The 21,846-nt window shown below is 64.5% G+C and overlaps 1 protein-coding gene across 24 annotated transcripts in view; it reads right to left on the bottom strand.

Annotated features, from left to right (window-relative positions):
* The window catches only part of RBFOX3 (RNA binding fox-1 homolog 3), a 183,145-nt gene that overhangs the window by 79,543 nt on the left and 81,756 nt on the right, over positions 1-21,846 (bottom strand). For 11 of the 24 annotated variants that reach the window (XM_063351764.1, XM_063351771.1, XM_063351780.1 and 8 more), the window contains exon 2: positions 16,265-16,408. The gene's annotated coding sequence lies outside the window, so the exon portion shown is untranslated. Of the gene's footprint in view, positions 1-7,732; positions 8,034-16,264; positions 16,409-19,725; positions 19,933-21,846 lie in introns of those variants that run through there. The other 13 variants (XM_063351769.1, XM_063351785.1, XM_063351782.1 and 10 more) reach the window with 6 other exon arrangements.

Here is a 21,846-nt window from a genome sequence, read left to right as displayed (position 1 = left end):
GCTGCCCGGGCACCCCCGAGGAGAGGGGGGCACCGCTCCACGGCTGGCATGGCGGTGGCGAGCAGACGGAGGCTCTGCAAGGCTCCTGCCAGGGAAAGCTCGTGCACTTTACCACTGCTGAGAAGCTTCTGTGTTCCTGAAATATCATCTTCCCCTGGGCAACTTCATATGCAAGTCTTGGGACTTGCCGGAGCATTAAACTGACATCTAGGTCAGAGCAAGGAATAGCTCGATGCCTCCAGGAAAAAGGGTTTTCCTTTCACATCCCAGTGCCTCCTCCACCAGCTCGATACCCAGCCTGGGAGCGAGCACTTAACATGGGTGACCACTCTGAGCCTAGCGTCAGGCTGTGGGGGTGGAAAAGGGATTAGAAAAAAATTTCTGAGACCTGGTCTCGAGATAAGCTTTTGCCATTTCTGGAGTCCTCTCGGCTCCTCATGGTCCCTGGAGCAGCACCTCTGCGGGAAAAGGCACTTGCAGAATTTAAAGCCCCGGGGGAGCCCGCCCCGGGGGAGCCCAGCTGGGCACGGACAGAGCACCGAGAGCTGGGCCAGGGCCGGCAAACCGATTCTCACCGCATTTTGCATAGCAGGTGCCACGTGAAGGACCGACGCTGTGCACAGAAGATACGTCCCGGCTGGTGGTACCCATAACCTCGGTGGTGAACGGCCTCCCCCCCGCCCCGCTGGGGCAGCTCCCTGGACGCCGTGTTTAATTACGGGGGTCCCGGGGAGGGGCGCAGAGGAGGGATGCAGCGTGGACCGCAGGGCACGCGGCACAGCCGAGGGTGCCTGGAGCGGCCACGGCCCCTCCGCTTCTAAGGAGGGAGCACCCAGCCGCCGGCAGCCTCATGGTGCGGTGCGACCCCCCCGGCTGCCCCAGTCCCCGGGGACCCCACAGCCTCCACGGTGCCAGCCCCGCACCGGGCACCGCCGCCCGCGGGTTTCGCGAGCTCCAGCGCTCAGCGGGCAGCTGCCTGCCCACACATCTGTAACGCAGCGGCTCGTGTGTGCCCGCCCGGCTCCTCCAGAAACACAAAAAGCTGATTAAATAAATAACGCTTGCTAGGACGGACGGCCGAGGGAGCAGAGAGCCCCTGCGGGCAGCGGGGTCGCTGCCACCCTCACCCCCCCTGGCACTGGGGACGGGTCAGGCCATCGCGGCGGTGGGGGGAAGGAGCCCCTGCCCTGTTATTTTGACACCATCACGCACGTTTCCCTCTACAGGACCGGGGGACGCCAAGGCAGGCGTTTGCCTGAGGACGTGCCCCGGTGGCTGCGCAGAGCAGTGGGGCGCGATGGATCACAGGCATAAAACCAGGAGAGGGTGAGACGAGCAATCGGCCGGGGCCGGCTGTAAATCTCGGTGCTGCTGGGGCTGGGATGAGCTGGCTGGCTCACGGGGTGGGGGGCGAGCAGCGGAGAGAAGAGGGTGATAACAAGAGCCGTGAGCGGTGCCGGATCCACGTCCCAGCTGAGGCAGAGGCCTCGCTGTCAGGGAGACAAAGTGGAACCGCTCAAGTGCATCATTGATTTTTAATAAAAGCAGGTAACACTCTGGAAACCCAGCACTCGGCCCCGTTTTCTCTTCCCCCGTCTCCCCACCTACCCCCAGCCCCAGGTCTCTCCCCACCACGGCTCTGCCCCGGGGCGGGGGGCTCGGCACAGACCCTGCTCCCGTGGGATCGCCCCACAGGGGGCTGCCTGGCTGCCTGGTTTTCCTCGCCCGTCCCCGAGAGGTGGCTGCAGGGATTCGCAGTGACCCTGCAGGACCCGGAGCAGGCACCACTCCACCCTGTCACTTTGCCAGGGACGGGTGCCCTGCTCCGCCAGGGTGACCGAACCCTGCCGGCGGGGCCATCGCATCAACACCGGCAGTTACGCCAGCGAGGTGAAAAGGGGAAAAGTGGGGAAATCCGGGCAGCGGGGACGGGACGGGGACGGGACGGGGACGGGAGGGCAGGGCTGGCCCCACTCTCCTGCAGCAGAGCTTGGCGTACGGCCGCGCGGGCAGCGCTGCCCCGGCGTGTCACGATGATTGAGTGCAGGATGCAGGCACCGTAATGGTTTCATCAACTTAGCTACTTTTTATGAGAAATTTGTTCCAATACCTTCCCCTTTCCCCGGCTGCTGTCACCGTAACAGATGCCAGACCAGAAAGAATAATAATCCTGGTGGGAAACTTTGAACCGCAGCGAGCGGCTTCCCGGGGAGGGGGGCAGGAGGTGGGAGAAAACTCATTTTTGCAGGCGCTCAGGACCACTCAGAGCCTGACCCCGCCGGGGTTGGAAGATTTGCTTGTGCCCTCCTCTTCCTCGCCGAGGGTGTGGGGGGGGGATCACCGCATGCCGATGTGCTGTGCTGGGGGTGAACGAGCTTTGGAGAGGAGCCCTTCAGCCCCAGCCCCGTCCCTCCTGCCTCCCTGCCGCTGGCCCAGCCTGCCCCCCCCCAGCAAGCACCGAAAATGTGCTTCCTCCCCCCCCACCCCGACACAATCCCCGCACTTATTTCTGCCCCTGCCGCCTCTCACTGCCCCCCCGCCGCTCTGCCGAAGGGCTCGGTGCCGGCTGGCGAAGCGCCGACCTCCCGCTCCCAGGCGCTGCCGGGGCGCGGAGCTGTGCCCCCGAGCACCCCCGACGCTCGCTCCTGACACCCCCAACCTTCCCAATTACCTCCAGCACCCGCCAGCCACCTCCTGGGGCTCGGGAAATGCGCAGGGAGCCCCCACGAGGTCTGAGGCGCAATAATAAACTGTATTACGGGGCAGGCAGAGCCGCGGGGTCCCCGTCCAGCTATGCCCCATGCTCTGCCAGGGACCGGGCACCAGGGCTGCTGGCCCAGCACCGGCAGCCCCACGGCTGACAGACGGCAGAGCATCACGGCCGCCGCAGTGCCCAGCGTGGGAATGCCTCCGGGGACAGCCCAGGCCACGCTGGGGAGAAGGGATACGACCCCCGGGTTCCGAGTCCTTGGTGTCGAGGAGAGCCGGAGCAGGCGGAGGACGGGGATGGGCAGGACCGGGGCAGCTTCCCCCGCGCGCAGGGAAGCGCCGGGAGCCAACGCGGGGATTCCCAAGGCTGCGAGTGCCAGACCTGCCCTCGTGCCTGCCTGCTCCTGCGAGGAGCTGCTGCTTTGATATGAGTCATCGCTGGAAGACGAATTCTATTTAAAGGACGTTATTCGTAGAAAATTGAGTTTTAATAACAGGGCATCAAACGAGGAGAAAATACCAAACTTCCAAGCGGAGCTAAGTTTCCGTATGTTAATTTATACAGCACATTCACCGCTTGAAGGAATAAAAATCACCCAGAGAGCTCCACTCTCTGACAAAGCAACGAAGGGAGCCCTCTCCTGCTCCCTGCTCCTGCCGCTCCGGAGCATCTCCCGGCCACGGAGAGCCGGAGTTGGGGCTGGCCACCCTGGCCATGGCTCCTGCCGCCGGCACGGCCCGGGTAGCCGAGGCTTCGGGCTCGCAGCCACCCTGCGCCGCTGCCGCGCTCCCAGGAGCCTTCGGGCTTAGTTTAGCCTGCTGGTGGGAGGGCGGGAGGAGACAGCGCTGAGATTGCTTTAAAAATAGATCAAACCCTCTGCTACGGAGCCATTTTATTAGAGCAGCACAAGCTGTCGGGCTGGTGACACCTTTGCGAAACACTCGGGTAAGTTTTCCCAGATGAATTTGAAAAGCAAGTGAGGGGAAGAACGACAAAGACAGCCGAGCAGACTTGTTTTCCAACAAAACAAAAAAAAAAAGCAGGGGAGCAGCCTGCCCACGCTCGCAGCCCCTCACCCCGTCCCCAGCCCGCATCTCCCGGGCACTTTGGACCAGCCCTGACCACGTGAACCCGCTCGCACCAGGTGAAGCTTCGTCTTGCCCCAAAGCTGCCTGCCGAGCTTCCCCCTGCCGGCTCCAGCCTTCCCGGGGCCATTCCCAAACGCCGGCAGCGCCGTGTGGCAGCCGGGGCTCGCGGACATTGCCAGCTCCCAAACCCGGTGAGATCACGGGCGATGGAAGCAAACCCAGTCCCGCTGCTCTGCACTTACACCGGAGCTCCCCAGTTTTCCCGGCTGCTGGATGCGGCCGCGGGAACCGCAGGGTGCTGGGTGCGCACCCACCCCGGTGCTGCCCCTCGCCCGCTCGCCGGCCCTGGCCCCCCCCGGAATGCCGCAGCCGGAGAAGCAGCGCACGACGGCAGCTGACAAACGCTTCCAGCCTGGCCCCGAGTCAATCCATCACGCAATTTATTGGACTGCCCTCAGCCCCCGCCACCAGCACAGGGCTCTGCCCCCGAGGGGGAAACGGCTGGGCCGGGGTCCAGCTCCAACAGAATTTAAAAAGTAATCAGGAACAGGGGTCACCTTTCCCCGGGTGCGGCTCGCTCCGCTCCCGCTGCCAGCGGCGCTGGATACGGACGTGGGAAAACAGCCAAGAGGAGAGAGCAGCAGCCACCCATCGGTGTTGATGGAGGAGCGCACAGGGTAAAGCGGAGGCTCATCCCAGCCCGGATGGTGGCACGTCCCGGCTGCCAGCCAGGGAAAACGCCGGCCTGGTGTCCGGGGACATGGTGGGCTGCGTGGGGAAGGAAAGCGGAGAGGGAGATGGGGGAACGGAGGCTGGATGGGGGACGGGCTGCCGGGAAATGGCGAGTTTTCCCCGCAGCCCCAGCAGTGCCGGGGGGGGGACAGGGGCTGCTGCCCGTCGCGTCGGCAGAGCGGGGAGATGCCACGGGAGGACCCTGAGCCCCCGTGGTGCCCCTCCTCGCCACGCCGGCCGCAGCGGGCACAGCCCTGCCCTGGCTCCTGGCCATGCCCCCACCAGCACCGGCCCCCCAGAGGCTGCCCGGGGGTCCGGGGCTCGGCAAGGCTGAGGGGCTCAGCTCCAGCGGCCGGCCCTTCCCAGCCCGGCACGGCAGAGGGAAAACCCGATGCCGAACGGGAGGCTCCGACTCATGTCCTGCCCCGCGCCCAACGAAGCCCCCCCCCGGCGCCCGAGCAGCCGAGTTTATTTCGGCACAGCCCCGGCGCTCGCAGCATCCAGCCCCGGCTCCCCCTTTATGCACACTACAATCGACTCATGTTTTTAAAAGGAAAACTGGGAGGGGAGGGAGGGGGGGTTAGGGAAAAAGAAAAATACAGAAATGCCTCAGAATCGAATCTCAGAGAAAGCGGGGGAGCTCCCCGGAGAGGAGGAAAAGCACTTTCTATATAATTCACCTTTTGTCATTTAATCACTACCCCTTTTGCTGCCGGCAGCAGTGGCACGGCCGGGTAATGGCCGCGCGCTGGGAAATCCACGGCAGGGCCTGGGGAACGCTTGCTCCGCAGGTGAGCAGGGTCCTGCCCTGAGCCGAGCTGCCTCGGAAAACTTCCATCCCCTGGCCCAGTTTGCCAAGGAGAGGAGCTGATTCCCTCCGCTCCGAAGCAGCTTACAAAGCAGCTGGCGGAACGCCAGGCTCTTTTTAGAGAAATGTTAATGATGCCCAGGGAAGAGCTAATCATGTGTCATGGAAACAACTTTGTGCTAGTCAAAGTGCTGCACGGCCCCAGCCCCGCACGGGGCGGCCAGGGGACACGGTGGCCACAGGCGAGGGCAGGACCGGGGCTCCTCTCCGTGGTGGCACCGCGGGGATGCTGCGGGTCAGCCGCTGGGGTCCGGCGATGGACCCCGCGCGCGACTTTAGCACTTGCAGCTCCCGGGGACGGCTCCTGGTGACAGCGGCAGATCCCTCCTGGCTCCAGAGACCAAGGCGAGAGCATCACCCGCTGCCGCTCCACCTCGGCAGGTGGGACCCGGCCGGCACCAGGGGACGGAGCAGCCGCTCAAACCCGGCGCGGCCAGGGCACAGCCCAGCGCTGCCGAGGGTACCCCGCTCCCTCCCGCAGCCGGGGGCAGCAGCCACCCCCCCTCCAGGGAGCATCACCCGAATTACGGGATCGCAGCAGAGAGACAGAGCGGGACGGTCGGCGGGGTAGCAGAAATAGCTGGGACAGGCTACGGACGGGGGACCTCTCCCAAGAAGGACAAAATCCAAAGGAACCAGTGGGGAACGTCACCCACTCGTGAGCAGGGACTGGGCGAGTGCCAGGGCAGGGGGGGCTGTCCCCCACCTGCACCGGTGACCAGCACCCGCCTGGCCGCAGCGCCTGGCACCCTGAGCCCTGCCGTGGGGGGAGCACGTGCGGTTCCCCAGAGCCTCCCCTCGTCTCCTGGATGTCCCCGCGCCGCACTGGCGCACCCCGGGGAGCCACGCACCCGCCTGCCCGACCGCCTGGGGATCGCCTCTCATTGGCGACAATTTAAGGGAAAAAAGTTCAGATTTCTGTTTTTTCCCCCCCCCGGGTGCCTTTTCAAGCTGACCTGTGCTCTAGAAAATAACAAACTCCCTCATTTACTTGGGGACCTCCCTGGCGTGGTCCGGCTCCCAGCATCTGGCACCAGCATCCCTGCGTGTGCCGGCGGGATGCCCGAGCACGGCACAGGGAGCCTCTCCCGGACCATTGCAGGGATTCTGGGGAATCGCCAGTTTTCCAGACCGGCCTCGCCTGGCCGGGACTCGGTCCTCCTCCTGAGAGGAACCAGCCGTGACACGGCCACCTCTCACAAACCACGACCCTGAGGTTCTCAGCATTTTGCATCCATTTGCCTTTTAGCTTCCCCCCGCCGCCACCGACGGGCAGCACGACTTCCAGCAGGAATCTTTCCACGCCTTTACGGCAGTTCACAGCCTACGATAACGGGCATCGACTGCACCCCCCCCCCACCCCGGCAGCCGGACATCCCCGGGGCTGCCACAGACCCTCCTGCTGCCGCACGGGGCCCGGCACGGACCCGGCACTGAGAAGGGCTGCAGAACACAGCCTTGGCTCAGACGGCCAGGGGTTGAGTCCGTCTAAACAACACAACAGCAAACAAAAATATCCCTGTACGTTGGGGCTCCAGGAGTAAAGACAAGAGGACCTGAGAGGCCCCAGCCTTCAGCTGTGAAGCCAGCAGAGCTTTATTTAAAGCCAGAGGAGCAAATAAAGTCCTCAGCAGGAGGAAGGAAGCTCCCAGAGAGCAGAGCCAGAAGGAAATGGGTGAATAACCCACCGGCAGGACCTGAGCGGGGTGAAGGGAATCTGCGAGGGACGGGGCGGGGGGGCAGCGGCACAGAAAAGCCGGTGTGCCCGGCAGCACGGGCAGAGCCAGGATGGCCGGGGGGGGCTGAATGAGATGCTGTGGCAAAACAGTACAAGGTTCATTAGTTATGTAAATAAAAAGATAACGCAGAGAAAAGTGAGGCTGCTACACAGCATGGATGAGTAGAGATAAAACCAACCTAGGTGTTGCCTGAAAACTGACTGAACAATTAGCTCTGGCTTTCAGGAGGGCTGAGGATTCACCCGGCGGCGTCTGCAGGCTGCTCCACAGAAGGGAGGAACAGAAATTGAAACTACAGACTCCAAAGCAGGAGCAAAAAAGAAAACATCCGACGAGTTCAACTCAGAGGAAGGAGGAAATCTCCATCCCGGAAACCCACCAGAACTGCCCCGACTCGCAGCCTGGGCACGTGTCGAGCTGCAACCGGCCACAGCGCTGGGAAAGAGCAGCACGAAGCCAAGAACGGAGCCGGGCCAAGGACAGACCCCCCCCCGGTCCCCGGATCCCTGAGGCCCCCCCAGCATGCAGAACAGAAGGTCAATGAAAAACAAGGCGGAAACGCACGACAAAGAGGTAAGAGGTAACGTTGCCTTACCAAGGGCAGCTCATGCCAGAGTAAGTTGGTGTCTTCCTTCAGAGCAGGGGGACGCGGCGGCTTGGCCAGCAGCACCCCGCGGGGACGGGCTGGCGAGGGCCAGGGAGGGCATTGGCCGCGCAGGGAGCAGCGGCTTCAGCCCGGGGTGGGGAGGGGGGGGTGGCGGCCCTCGAGCCTGGAGCCACCGAACAGCACAAAGTTCAAAACGCTGAACATAAGGACTACGGGAGAATTTCTGCTCTAACCTGGAAAAACACCCAGAGAAACATCGAGGTACATTACTCAGTTACAAGCTGACTCTGAGTCACCATCTCCTGCATCTGTGAAAAAAGCAAGTGTGTTTCTAGGCTGCCTGGCGGAGGTTTCCAGGAGAGCGCGGGCAGCAGCCCCGCCGCTGCGCGATGCTCCGCGGCGCCCGCATCCCTTCCAGGGGCTGGGACGGAGCAGGGCAGGGGCTGCCAGGGATGGGGAGACGCTCCGGGCAGCCGACAGAAAGAAAACAAAGACAGAAGGATGGAGGAGCTCGTACTGCACAGCTTCTTCTCTAGAGATACGCGGGAGCGGGCACTGGGGAGGGAGAGGAGCTGTTTAAGCCGAAGGACAATGTTGGCACGAGTATAAATGGGTGGAAAAGGCTGCAAATAAAGGGAGGCAGGAAGGAAATCGGGAGGTTTCTGTGCATGGGGAGGGACAGGCACCGTCCGCAGAGTGGGGACCAGGAGCAGGGGTCTGGACCTCTTCCTAAAACGTGCCTTTAAACTCCTTTTAACTGGTACTGGGACATTTCACCAGTTCCACCACCAGAGCCGACGAGCGATGGCCCGCAGCCGACCAGCTCCTCCGTGTGCCGGCAGAGCAGCGACCGTCCGCTGCGGGGGGCAGGCAGAGAGCGGGGGGTTCACCCCCAGCCACCGCCACCACCACCGCGCCGGAGCCCTGGAAAACCGCGGCCCCGGCGAACCGCGGCCGGGCACCCCGGCTCCCCGCGCTGTCCCGATTGCTTCCCTAACTCCCTGCAGAAATCCAGGCTGCTAATCAGATGGAAAGTCTCCATCCCATAATAAACGGAGCGTACTATTTATAAACCTGAAAACGTCTTTATTATTATTATTATTTTCCCCCAGAAAAAAAAAAAATAATAATAAAAACCCTCTTGCACAATACTGTTAAATACACCCCACCAAGGACTCGCAGGTCTGCGGCGCTGGTATCGCTTCCCCAGGCAGTGCCCAGTGGAACAGATGGCAGTGTGGGCGTTAGGTACCAGCCTCCTGGCAATCTGAACATCTGTTACCGTTAGAAAATGCTAATTGCCATCAATCAGGACAGCACCTACCCACATTTACATGCAAGCACAAAAAAATTACGTCTAAATTTCTCCGAGTACAACACTTGCTGCATGTTAAGTAACTGGAGCTGCTCAGACGCTGCAGGCCCGCCTGGCACCGGCGGCTGCGGGCGATGCACCACAGCTGAGCGCCCCGCGGTACCCGCCCCCTGCCCCCCCCTCCACCCCCAGCACTCGGGGCTGGGACCCGCTCCCGCAGGGGAGCATCCTCGGGGCAGAGCCCTCCCGCCGCAGCCGCCTCTGTCTCCCGCCCGGCAGTGCCGCCGCTGGCGTGGGACACCCCGGAGAGGACAGTCCCCGTCCCCTCTGCGTCCCTCTCCGCTGAGCGCCGCTCCCAGCTCACCCGGACACGCAGCAGGAGCACTTTGCCCCCACCTCGCCCCCCTCGGCTCTGATGCATTGACACATCCCGGCTCGCAGAGGCCGCCTGGCAGGAGCTGCCCGCTCCCCACAGCCCCCGGGCAGGGCCGGCAGCGTCTCGTCCCACGGGACACCACAACGGACCACTTGAATCCAGCTGGGAAATGCCCGGCCCTGGCTGGTCCTTGTGGCCCATCCTATGGGAACATGAGACGCTCTCCATCCCTGGAGAGCACGGGAACAGACACAGCCCCACCGCGGTTTATCACACTACGTCACAGGAGTTGCAGGGAAAGGTCGGGAGAAGCCCGCACCAGTATCACCATGGGCAGCCTCTCCTGATGGCCCCTCTCAGCCCCAAGGGTCCCCCAGCCCAGCCCCCCCTCACCCAAACCCCCGGCAGCCCCGTGGGCTCCACGATGGCGCTTGGAGCATCTTCCCTCGGGGGCGAGGGGAGCCACCGGGGCACTGGCGGCTGAAGCCAGACAGCAGTTCCCGGTTTGAAGCAGCAGAGGCACAAATCTCGGATGGCAAACTCGGACAAAAAGTTGAGACAGAGAAGCACAAAAACAAGAAACCTGGAGCACGGCGATCCCCGAGGCACAGCTCCCTCCGCAGCGGTCCCCAGGGATGCTCTGAGAGCCGGAGCCGTGGTGCCGGCCCCGCTCCTCACCCCAGGCGCTGCCGGGGCCCCCGCCGCCCTCGCAGCGCCGAGCTGCGCCTGAATGCAAATGATGCTCCGGGCTGGTGCCAAGATCTCCTTGTTCCTTCCTCAATTTAGGACACCTCTCGGTGCTGCAGCCCTCACGGAGCTGGGAGGCAGCTGCAAGGGTGTCACAGGGGCGTGCCGAGGCACAGCCAGCAGCGACAACTCTTCCATGGCAGAGACGACCCTCAAAGTGCCGTTTTACCCCCGCTGCGGTCGTTTCTCTGGGGCTTGCAGTCCTACATCGTAGCTGGGAGACAAACTTCCTATTGCAAAAGCCTTTCTACCTGCTGCGCTCTCAGCCCTCGTTGGCTTCTGGCGGTGCCCACGCAGTGGTCGCAGACCTTCGGCCACCGTCCCTGCCTGTTTTGGGGGTCGGGGTGGAGCCCGCCCGCCCGCCCGCGGGGGCACCGGGGCAGGCAGCGCTGACTGGCCCCAGCCCCAGGGCCGCCCCGCTGTCCCTGGGGCTGCGCCCGAGCGGCAACGCCAGACCCGGCCCCGCGCTGCGCTGGAGGCGGTGGGGGACGGTGAACCCCGCGCCACGCTCCCAGGGAACAGAAAGCCCCACTTCTTGAGGGGCTACATCCCACCCCACGGCCCCCCTCATCGGCGGGGCTGGCAGAGCAGAACAGGGGGAGTCTCACTTTGCCGGGGCAGACCCTCCCCAGCGCTGGGGGTGCGCAGCACCCGCCGTCCCTGCCCTTCAACACCACCACCAGCACCCAGCACTGCCCAGAGGGCTCAGCCCTCCCGGGCTGCCGCCACACACCCCCTCCTGGGGGGCTCAGCGCAGGCAGCGGCACCGTCCCGTGGCACCCACCACGGCAGCGGCGTGGGGGCTTCCCTGGCTGCAGGCACCGCTGCCTCGGCTCCTGCAGAACGCTCAGGCTCCTCTCAAAGAGGAGCCAGAGGAGCGAGGAGGAGCGATCCCACTGCCGAGGCGAAGGAGCCGGGGGCACGGGATGGAGGAGCTGTCAGGGCGCGTCGGCAGCGCCTGGGCAGACACGCTGCGCTCTTCCCACGGCCGAGGGGAGCGGGGGATCGCGGTGCACATTTAACTTCCTTGCAGTCATTACGTCATGGTTGTCGGGCTTTGGCTCCATCCCCTGGTTCACCCCGCGTCCCTCCTCGGCCCTGGCTCCCTGACAAACTCCCACCGGCGCGAGCAGGTTGCAGCACCGCTGCTGGCTTCCCGCAGCTCCCACCATTACTCAGCAGCCGAGGGAATCGCTCAGAGCTACAAGGTCACTCAAAAACACCATCTGTCCAAGAACCGCTCCTCACCCTGGAGGGAGCAGGAAAGAAATTACTCCAACGCGCCCAAGGCCACCGTCCTCCCCTCCGCCGCCCCAGCTGCACGCCAGCAGCTCGCTCAGCCCCAGCTGCAGCGAGGGGGACCACAGCACCCCCCCAAGGGAGACCCCCATCCCTCGCACCATCGAGCCGGCCCCGGGCAAGCAGCAGCCAGGCTGGGGCAGCCTCCCGCCCCGGGAGCAGGGAGCCTCCGCACCACCAGGGCACCCAGAGCCTCCGGGAGCTGATGGGAAAACCTCCCAAAGCACAGGGCGAGGGTTCGGTGCTGGGGAGGCCACAGCTCTAAATCCACCCGCTCCAGGCCGGGAAACCCGCCGGGCTGCCAGGATCAAACACATTCTCCCAAGCCACGGAGCGGCTGCGGGTCACAGCCCAGGCAGCGGGAGAGTGAGGAGGAGCACGGACAGCAAACGGCACGGGAACGGTGCCTGGCCACTGCTGCTCAGCTGGTGCCAGCCAGCGGCCACCGCCAACCACCCGGGACCTGGCTGGTGGCCTTCCCAGTCCAATGGTGGGGCTCAACGGTGGGTGCAAGGGTGGGTGGAATGGTTGGGGTTCAACGGTGGGTGCAATGGTGGGGGTGCGACATACCTTGCATGGGGGGGACCAGCCACGGGAACGCCATGACAGCCCCCAGGAACTGCCTGCTCCAGGCCCGCCCCCGCCCCCCCAGCACCGCCCGGGGACTATTTATGGGGAGCTGAAGTCACTGGCGCTCGGGCTCTGAAGTCACATTCGTCTCTGCTTGTGCTACTTCTCCTGCGCTTCAAAGTGTCACAACACGGGTGCTATCTTTATCGAGGCGGTTGTCCCCCGCACGCTGTGTCCCAGATGCACTTTCGTAGCTGCTCGCAGCCAGGCGCTTCCCCAGCCCCGTTTTCTCGCCAGGAAAGGCTCGGCGCAGCGCGGGGCTGGCAGCGACGGCCGGGCGCTGAGCGGAGGGACGCTGACTCACACCCGGCCCAGCCAATAAATAAATATTTGACTGGAGTTCATTTGCAAACTCGATAACGGGGAGCGTGTCCAAGGCGCTCAGGCGGTGCTCAGAGGTGGGTGCCCGAGCTCGGGGCAGCGCAGCCACCTCCGCTGAGCGGCAGGAGCAGCACCCGGCCGTACCCCCTCCCCGGCAGCGAGCATCCCCGCGGCTGTTTCCCACCTTCACCCCCAAGCCCCCGTGGCTCTACCCCACCTTTTCGAGGCCCCCGGCTGCGGCGCTGGTGGCAGAGGCGAGCATCACCCCCGGGGCTGCACCGCAGCAGGGTCGCCCACCAGCTGCCCACGCCTCGGTGGCCCCAGGACCCCCCCACTGGCCCCAGCGCCTGCTGGCTGGTCCTTGTGGTCCCTCAGCGAGCCCCGCTGTGCGTGAGATCCCTTCCATATGGGAGCAGCCAGCGGAGCTGCCAGCTCCCAGCTCCAGCGCTTGCCGCTACATCTGGAAACTCTTCTCACCCTTAATTGTTCTTAATGCTTTAACACGCGGAGTGACTAATAAGACACTAATTGGGCAGCGTTAGCAGCGAGAGCCGGAGCGGGGAGCGCGGCTGGCAGTGCCCTCTGCGCCGAGCCGGCGCTCTCCCAGCCCCTCGGCTGCCGGTGTGCCGCGAGTGTCATAAATCACTGCAAACCCAAGCGCTTTTCCCTTCTCGGCCTCTCCCAGAGCGGTGGGAAATCCGTCTCCAGCAGCGGGGAGAGCAGAGAGCTGCAGATTTTAGCTCTGTCTCACGGCCACCCGCGCCCCGGGAGCAAGGGAAGAGAGGACACAAGGTCTCCCCGGCAGGGATGCCCCGCACACCTTGTCCCCATCGAACAGAAAGGCACCCGCTGGCCCCAGACCCCCCATCGCTCCCTCCGGGGCACCGAGCACAGGGCCGCCGAGTCCTCACACCGCTGCTGCCACCGGCATCGCCCACCCGCGGCTCCTGAACCGGCCACCGCCGGGACAAGCCACTTGACACTGCTCACGTCGAGCAGATGCGAGAGGACAAGTGACGAACAGCCGCGGGGAACGCGCCTGCTCTGGGGTGATTTACGGCAGCGTCCGCAGCTGCCGGGGCGCACTGGGGCAGAGGATGTCTGCGTTTGGGACACTCCTGCGCCCTGGAGAGCTGCGGGGTGACAGCCCCCCACTGTCGGGGCCGCCCGGTGCCGGGGGCCGACCCTTCCAGCATCTCCCGTGGGGTTGCCAGCCCTGCCTGCACCTCTGCCGGCAGCACTGCGTCGCTGGAGCCGCTCAGCAGCGGGAAATAGGCACAAATCTTGTTACACACTGGCTAAGCCTCCCTGGGCATGTTTTCTATAAATCTCCTGGAATTTATTATATGATAACTAGCCTGGAAAAGCTAAATTAAATCCACAGCCAAGAAACTGACTTTCAAGTGTGACCTAATTTACTTGCTCGGAAGGGAGGGAGGGAGCGGGGATCCCGGTGCCAGGCATTCCTGGGATGACCTCCCCGTGCAGCCGCGTACCCCCCGTCCTCCTCCTCGCCGTGACTTTGGGGACGGAGCTGTGCAGCCTTTCATGTCTGAGCGGATCTCGCACTCCCACTCGCTGGAACAAAAGCGCCTCGAGGGCTCCCCTGTCAGATGTTTCTCCATTGCTCATCTTCAAGCCTTCCTTTAAGGAGCGCTCTCCTCCCGGGGGGACTCCGGCGGGCTGGGGGATGACGGGGAGAGTCGTCGCAGGGGCTCCGCACTGGCACGTTCACCCACGCTCCAGGCAGCTCCCCACCGTCCCAGCGAGCCTTGTGCACGGCACCGGCGCCCACGTTTGAGGCTCATGGCCGGCAACCCAAAGCCTTCACACACTGCCCCGGCGAGGGAGACGTCTCTCGGGGAGGGAGCTTTAAGGGCAGAGAAAGCAGCGGGGAGAAAACCTGGCTGGGGAAGAGGCTCAGTGGCCTGAGCACGAGCGAGCCCACTTCTGCCCCGGTGCCCAGAGCCAGTTCCAGCAGCAATGGCGGCACCAGCGCGGCCAGACACGGCATGTTCCCCCGGGACGGACACCTCCTCCCCACGACGGGGCACGATTTGCGGCCCTGGTGGGCAACAACTCGACTCCAAACCCCCATGAAAAGCAGCACAGCCCCAGCCCCAAGGCTCAAGGTCCCAGGAGGAACTCCCGGCGCTCCTGCTCTGGGCAGGGCACACGTAACGTACCAGCTTCGGAGCATCGCGGTGCTGTGGGGCACAGCCCCATGCTTCCCCCTCCGGCAGAGGCCAGACAGGAGCGCACGCACCCCCCGCCCCACCGGCCCGGGCGCCCACTGGGCTCACGGCTCTCTGCAGGAGCGCGGTGCGGGCAGCGCAGGCGGCACGGGCAGCACGGGCAGCGCAGGCTGGGCCCGCGGCGAGGGCAACGTGGGCAGAGCGGGACCGCGGTGCTCCAGCAGACCTGGGGGTGGGCTCGGGGCTGGCACGCGGGCGCGGGCTGTTGTTCTGGAACGCAGCGCACTGGCAGAGCGGCATGTGGGAAGCTTGCATAATAGTGCCAGCCCACACTACGCCTGCTCCTTCCCAGCATGATCAGCCCCTCGCTTTCATGAGCAATAACATCCACCCAAAGTTTTCTAAAAGACAAAAAAAAGCTTCAAGGTGATACACAGAGCTCAGCTGCCTCTGCTGCCTTCAAACTGATTAATGCAGCCGGGGAAATCCATCTGCACAGAGCCCAGGCTTCTCTAATCCCCCGCTTGGGACGACCTCTGCCCCAGCCGGGGGACGAGGATTCTCAAACTCCCGCTCCCTGTTCCATGATTTCCGAGCACGCGCTCGGGGCTGGGGCCGAGCAGAGAAGCTGGCGCGCGGCGAGCAGCACGGCGAGGTGGGGATGCACAGTGACCGGCACTGGGACCCCTGCACTGGGCCAAGCGATGAACGGCTCCGCCGGCACCCGCTCCCGCCCCCGAGCTCCCCTCGGCTCACAGCAGCCGGGGAAAGAACGGTCCTGGCTCTGGGGGTCCCCAGGAGCAGCAGCCGGCGGGGGGGATGTGCCAGGAGGTGCCCGCAATGGCAGACCGTGCCACGGGGCCGGTCCTCGAGCAGTGCCCATCCCCAGCCACCGCGTCAATAGCGTGGCTGTGACAGCGCTGCCGCAGCCCCTCCAAAAGCCGCCTGTACCCTCGGGTACTTGCAACGCTGGGAGGAACCGGGGACGACGGCTCGTCTGGAGGAGAAAGTCACGCTGCCTTTGCTAGGTTTAAATTTTAACCACTCGCTACTCTGGTGGCAGCTCCCAGAGCAGGCTGGTGTCAGCACAAGGCAGGATTTTAATCCCTGTAACGTGAACTGACGGGGACGGGTTCAAACCAACCAAATGGAAACCCCACAAGCAGCCGCGGAGGGTTTTTGCGGCACAGTCTGTGCCGGGAGCTGGGTGTTGGTGGGTCTGGCCAGGCCGTGACACGCAGGGCTGTGCGTGCACCGCGCTCGCGCGCTCCCTGTCCATGCAGGGGACCCCCAAGGTCCTGCGCACCCAGGACCCCCGCACTTCTGCAGCGAGTGGGACCCATCCCTGCGGAGCAGCAGGGACCCCAGCCCCCAGGGCAGCACCAGACACATCCCCCTCCCCTTTCCCACGAGGACGAGCGGCCGTGGCTTCTCCCCGCGACGCTCCCCTTCGCCGGGACATCTCACGACAGCCTGGACCTCGGGCACTTGTGCCGGCGCGGGTGGGCGCGGGATCGGATCCCGGGGCTCGTGCAAAGCACACGATGGGCTGAATCGTGGGCTGCTGCCCCAGGCACGGCCCGTGGGAAGCAGCAGCTTCATCCTCAACCAAAATCCGTCTCCATGTCCCCCCTTACCTGGGCTGCTCGGTGGGAGCGACGTACCTGGAGGCCAGGAGCAGGTACCTCGTGCTGCGGTCGCAGGTGGGAGCTCACGCTCGCGTTCGGCCCTCGGCGTCGTCGGGAAGAGCCGTCGGGGTCTCACAGCAGCAGCTTCTCAGCCTGGAAGAGAGAGGGAGAGGCTCCAGTCCCGTCCCTGTGTAGGCTTCGCTGCTAATAACGGAGGAGGACACGGCAGAGCTCGGCGCCTCTGAGCGCCACGGCTTCCAGGGACTCGCACGGCGCTTGTCCCACTCTTTTAACAGCAGAATGATCTCACGGCTGGAGAGCAGCTTTGGAGCGTGGCCCGGCTGCCCCACAGGCACACGGGCAGCCCGGCAGCAGGACCCTGCCGACCGGCAAAGCCCCTGGAGAGGGGGAAACGTGTCCGGCCCTGGGGGACGGGGCTTGGCTGCCAGGGTGCACGGCGGGTCCCCGGCTCGGGGGTCCCCAGCGGGAACCACATCCTGGTCTCCACACTGATGGAGGATGCTGAGGCTGGTCCTGCCTCCCCGGGAGGCACAAGCCCTGGCTCAGCAGAGCACATGGGATGGAGACAAGGGAAGGCCAAGGCTTCTTCTAAAGGGAAAAAATACCCTGCCGACCCCCTCGTACCCCCGCTAAAGGCTCCTCGGAGGCAGCCTGCAGTCCCACGTCACTCTCAGCAGCTCTGCTTTGGCTTTGCCCAGCCCAGGTTGAACGGGGAGTAATTTAACAGTTTGTCCCCCATTGTAATGGGACGGTTTTCCCTGCTCCCCCCCAGGCAGCCCATCCATCACGGCGCCGAGCAGCGATGTCCACCCCGCGACCTCCGCCAGGCAGCCCCCCCCGCCTGCTGTGAGTTATGGCACCTGCACCACGCGGCGGGACGGGCTCGGCGCTGGCTCCGCGCTGGGAGCCGAGATTTATCCCCTCGGCGGAATAGGGGGCAGAGGCCGGGAGATAAGTCACAGCGAAGCTGCAGGAGCGTCTCTCAAGGTCCCCCAAGGTTGGCTCATTAAAAAGCAAGGAGAAGAGGAAAGAAAAAAAAAAAAATGCCCGCAGTGGTGTGGCTCAGGATCACCCCCCGCCTTCACAGCAGCCCAAACCAAGAGGGAAGTGAAAGGGTCTGCGGCAGCCCCCAGGGCAGGCTGCTGGCTGGGGCCGTGCGAAGCCACCAGCAGCCCCCAGCATCCATCCCAGGAGGACCCCAAGACACGAAGCCACGGGTGCCCGGGTAGGGATGCTCCAGCGGCGCAGGAGCGCGGCAGCCCTGGGGAAGGGGCGGGAGGGCCAGGAAGCAGCTGACGGGCAGCCCAGAGGCTCTCGGGTGCTGGCCAGGGGAGGAGGCGGAGGAAGATGGGCAGAGGGGTGCCAAGCAGAGCACAGAACTGCCCTGCAGCTCCCCAGCCTCCCGGGGGATGAGGTGGCCAGGGCAGCCAGGCGGGCTCGCTCCTGCGGATGTCTCCGTTGGCACAGAAAGCCCACAGGCGTGCAGCCCACAGCCCCGCCGGTGACACCCATCTCCCACTCTTCAGACTCCAGCATCCCTGGCCGCCGAGCAGGGACGGACACCTCTGGTGGCACGTGTCCCCTGGCCCCAGGAGCAGGCTGGAGGGCACAGACACGCCGGGACCGGTGCCTGCAGTCGCCCAGCTCTGGATATAGCCATCGGGCTCTGCCGCAACACCCCAGCACGCCAAGCCCGCTGCCGGGAGCGGGCACCATCCCACGACAGGGACCCATCACCGCTTTTGGGGAGAGAGCACAGAAAACCCCCAGAGAAGCCGTGAACAGCACAGAAACTCCCAGCCTCCCCAAACTTGCTGGAATTCCCCTTCTGCCTCATTAGCCTTGCTCATTAGGCTCTGCTCCTGATGAGCACGCGGAGCACACGGAGCTACAGCACAGCTCAGCACAACTTCACGCTCCCCAGCCCCTCCGCCCCGCTCCCCTGCAACGTTGGTCTGTCACAGCCCCCTCCCCTGACCCCCCCCAGCGCAGGAGCCCCCATGCCGTCCTCTCCCGACGGCAGCTGCCACCGCAGCCCCTCTTCTCTCCCCCTTGGCTTGTTCGTGTGTCACCAGGAACCGCAGCGGGGCCCGGTGTTCAGTGGCGATTCAGCCACGCCGGCATCCCGCACACATCTCCCCTCCGCTCGCCCCCAACGCAGCCCCCACCCCGCCGGCCGGCTCCCCCGGCACACACCGCCGAGCCAGCCCCGGGCACCCCGTCCCCTGGGCAAGGCATCCCCGGTACCACCGGGGCAACCGGCCCAAACTGGGCGCTCGAGGCACGAGCCGTGTTAAAGCCTAAAAGGAGCCGGGCACGAGGGCTGGGAAGAACAGGAGGATCATCTCCCCCGAGTTCCTGCACCAAACAGGGCAAAGAACTTCACCCAGAAATTGCTGAAACATCAGCTCCTGCCTGAGCCCAGCTTCCCTCTCGAATCGCCTCCCCCGGGACGTCAGCGACCCAGAGCCCTCTCCCCCGAACCCCAGCCCAGCACCGGCGGCAGCACCCCTGGGTTTCCTCCCCTTGTTTCCAACACGAACTCAATTAGCTGCGGCTTCCACGCTCACATTGCGGGGGGTTTACCCAAAACCGAAAAAACCCCATGCACATACAGTGAGTGCAGGATACGACAACCGCCGGGAAAACTCAACGGCATCCCTAAAACAAGACGAACACAGTAAGATTTTTTTCAGCACCTTCTCTTTTTAACGGCAAAACCACACGTGTGCAGGGGGACGGCGCGTTCCCCACCGGCAGAGCCCCCTCCCGCAGCGTTCCCCCCCGCAGGGAGAGCAGTCCAGCGATCCCCAACGGAGCATTTCCCCCAGGAGCCACCGGGCTTTTACTACGCAATAAACCATTTCGATTAGATCTACAAGCCAAGCCCCGGAAGGCTGAGAGGTTTTATCAAAGGCAGCGGCACCCCAGGGGGTTGGCGGGAAGATAAGGGCAGTTGCCCGCAGCAGCCGCAATCCCAAGGCCAGCCCGAGGGCTGCTGCTGCGGGGGGGGTGCAGGACCAGGGCTGTGACTGCTCATTTTTCGGGACATGAGCCCCTGCCGCTGCCCCCACGCTCCCAGGAGGATGCTCGGTCCCGGCCCAGCGCGGTCTGTCGGACTTCACCCTGGCAATGGGGTGATGGAGAAACCCCCCTCGTCGGGGCGGCGCTGGAGGGAACGGCCGGGGGGGTGTGAAGGCGAATACCCGCAGTGGTTTGTCCCTCAGTGGCAGAGGAGGGGGAGAGGGGAATTTTGTTTCGGCAGAAAAGGCAGTGAAGCAGCACTGCGAGCCTGTGCAGCCCGAGATACAGCTCCTGCTCCAGCCCAGATCGGGAGCTATTTCCCACTTATCTGTGCCGAGGCTGATATCTGTGCAGCAGAACACAGCGTTCGGGTAATAGGATTTTGATGCTGAACAGAAGATGTTTTTTCCCCAAGTCTCACTTACGTCACACCTGGAGGTATCCATGGCCATAGAGGTGACACAGAGGAAGGCTAAAGAGTTTCAACTCTTGCGCTGAGGGAGCAGCTTCTCCTTTAGCTGCAAAACAGCAGAATTAAAGCAATCTAATATTAGCCGCCCGCTTCGTGCCCCAGCTCCAGCACAGCCCCGGGGATGGGAGGGAGAAGAGCACATCCCCGCTGCAGCGTCCCCGCAGCACCACCGGCCCCACCGCCCGCAGCCCTGCCCGGCAGGACCCACTCCTGCCCCCAAACCCCCGGGAGAGCAGGCAGAACCCCCCCGCCGGGTCCTGGGACCGTGCTGGGGGGAGGCAGCACCCCCCAGGCATCACCCGCTCCCGGCGCGCCCCCGGCCCCGCGCTCCGCTGTCAGCTGCATCCCGCACCGCGGGGACCACCCACGCGCAGCAGCAGCAGCAGCAGCAGCAGCAGCAGCAGCACAGAGCCAGGCTTGGGTGGCAGAGCTGCGCTCGCAGCTGCCTCGGGGAAAGGGGAGGAAGGCTTGTCACCTCCCTGCCACCCTCCTCCCCGTCTGAGCGAGAGGAAGGTCCCACGCACCCCCGCTGCCGGAGCTGGGAAAGTCTCTGCCTGCCACAGACAAAACCAAATGGATGGGAACCACCTCCGCCAGGCGCGGGTGACATCTCACCCGGGGGAGCTGCTGGCGCGGCGGCGGCGAGGCTGTCACCGCCTCCCATGGCGCAAACCGGGCGGACGAAGGGCACTTGCAGGAAAGCACCAGGCTGGTGGTGGAGCACCCACAAGAGAGGAAAGCGTGGCCAAGGCCAGGCCATCCATCAGCGTTCCGCAGCGGGGCTCGGGCACGCTCAAGTGGCCAGGCTGCGAGCGCAGGCGCTAAGAGGTGCATGCGGGGCGCACGTCGCTCACAGGGCACACGCCACTCACGGGGCACACGCTGATCACAGGGCGCACGCCGATCACGGGGCGCACTGCAGCACTGGGGAAGCCCTGGACAGGCTGCGAGCAGGCACGGGGCTGTACGAGCCGGAAGGAAAGCGCTCATTAAGGAGCGAAGCGGGGAGGCAAATCGAGGCGCTCGGGGAGCAGGATGCGTCCCCGCTCGCAGCATTTGCATTTTTCTAGCCCGGCTCCAGAGAACTGGGAGTTATCACAGCCGTAGCGAAGGGCCCGCTGCACTGACAGTGCGTTGCTATTAGATAAAAGAGCCGGGAAAGAAGTGAAAGACAGGGAACGAACGGAAGGAGAAACCATCTTGAACAAACGGATGGAGAAAACAGTCCCGGGAAGTGCGGCAGGAGCCGTGGGGTGGGGGACAGAGGGGATCTGTCAGCTGCCCCCGGGCCCCCCCACCAGCTGGGAAGGCAGCCTGTGGGGCACGATTCCCCCTGGGCTTCTCAGCTCTACAGTCCTCCCGCAATTCTGCTTTCAGTGTTGCAGTCAGGAACATCACCCTCTGCCTTTTCACTCGTCCCCCGATGCTCAGAGCAGCGCAGTCACCACGAGCGGCCGGGACGCGTCACCACCCACTGCCTGCGGCAGGAGCGGGGCTGGGGCAGAGCTGGGGCACACCGGGGGCTGGGGCACGGCTCCCACTGAGCCCCACAACTGCTGTGCAGACGCACCCTGCCCCTCCGGCACGGGCAGCCGTGACAGCCCCCGACATCCCGCACCGCCACGGCGAACGGCACCGCTGCAGCGGTGACAGCCAGCGGCTCGTCCGCAGCCAGGGAAGGGGGTGCCCACGCCAGCCCCGCTCCGGCTCGGCCGCGGAGCGCCCGCAGCGCCTGCGGGGTGCAGGGCAGCACGGCCCCGCGCAGGCGAGGCACAGCGGCCGTACCGCACGCACCGCGCACGGGCAGCGCGTGCCCGCACCCGGGCAGGGCCAGCGCGGGCAGCACCTGCGGCGGGGGACAGGGGACGCCAGGACGACGGTTGCAGCCTGTTTTTCTGCACAAGTGCATTAAGTATTCTGCACAGCACTTTTACTGTAAATCACTTCCTATTCAGGCTCACTGCTGAGGGTCTCTGAAGGTCGATTTTCCATGGTTATGACAACAAAAACTAAAATTGGGTCAAACCTGAAAGGTATTATCTTCCTCCAAGCTGCTAAATGCACAATAGTAATG

Source organism: Chroicocephalus ridibundus, chromosome 14 (genome assembly GCF_963924245.1).
Source record: "Chroicocephalus ridibundus chromosome 14, bChrRid1.1, whole genome shotgun sequence".
NCBI lineage: Eukaryota > Metazoa > Chordata > Aves > Charadriiformes > Laridae > Chroicocephalus > Chroicocephalus ridibundus.
The sequence above is the reverse complement of the archived record's forward strand: the minus strand, read 5'-3'. Positions and strand labels throughout refer to the sequence as shown.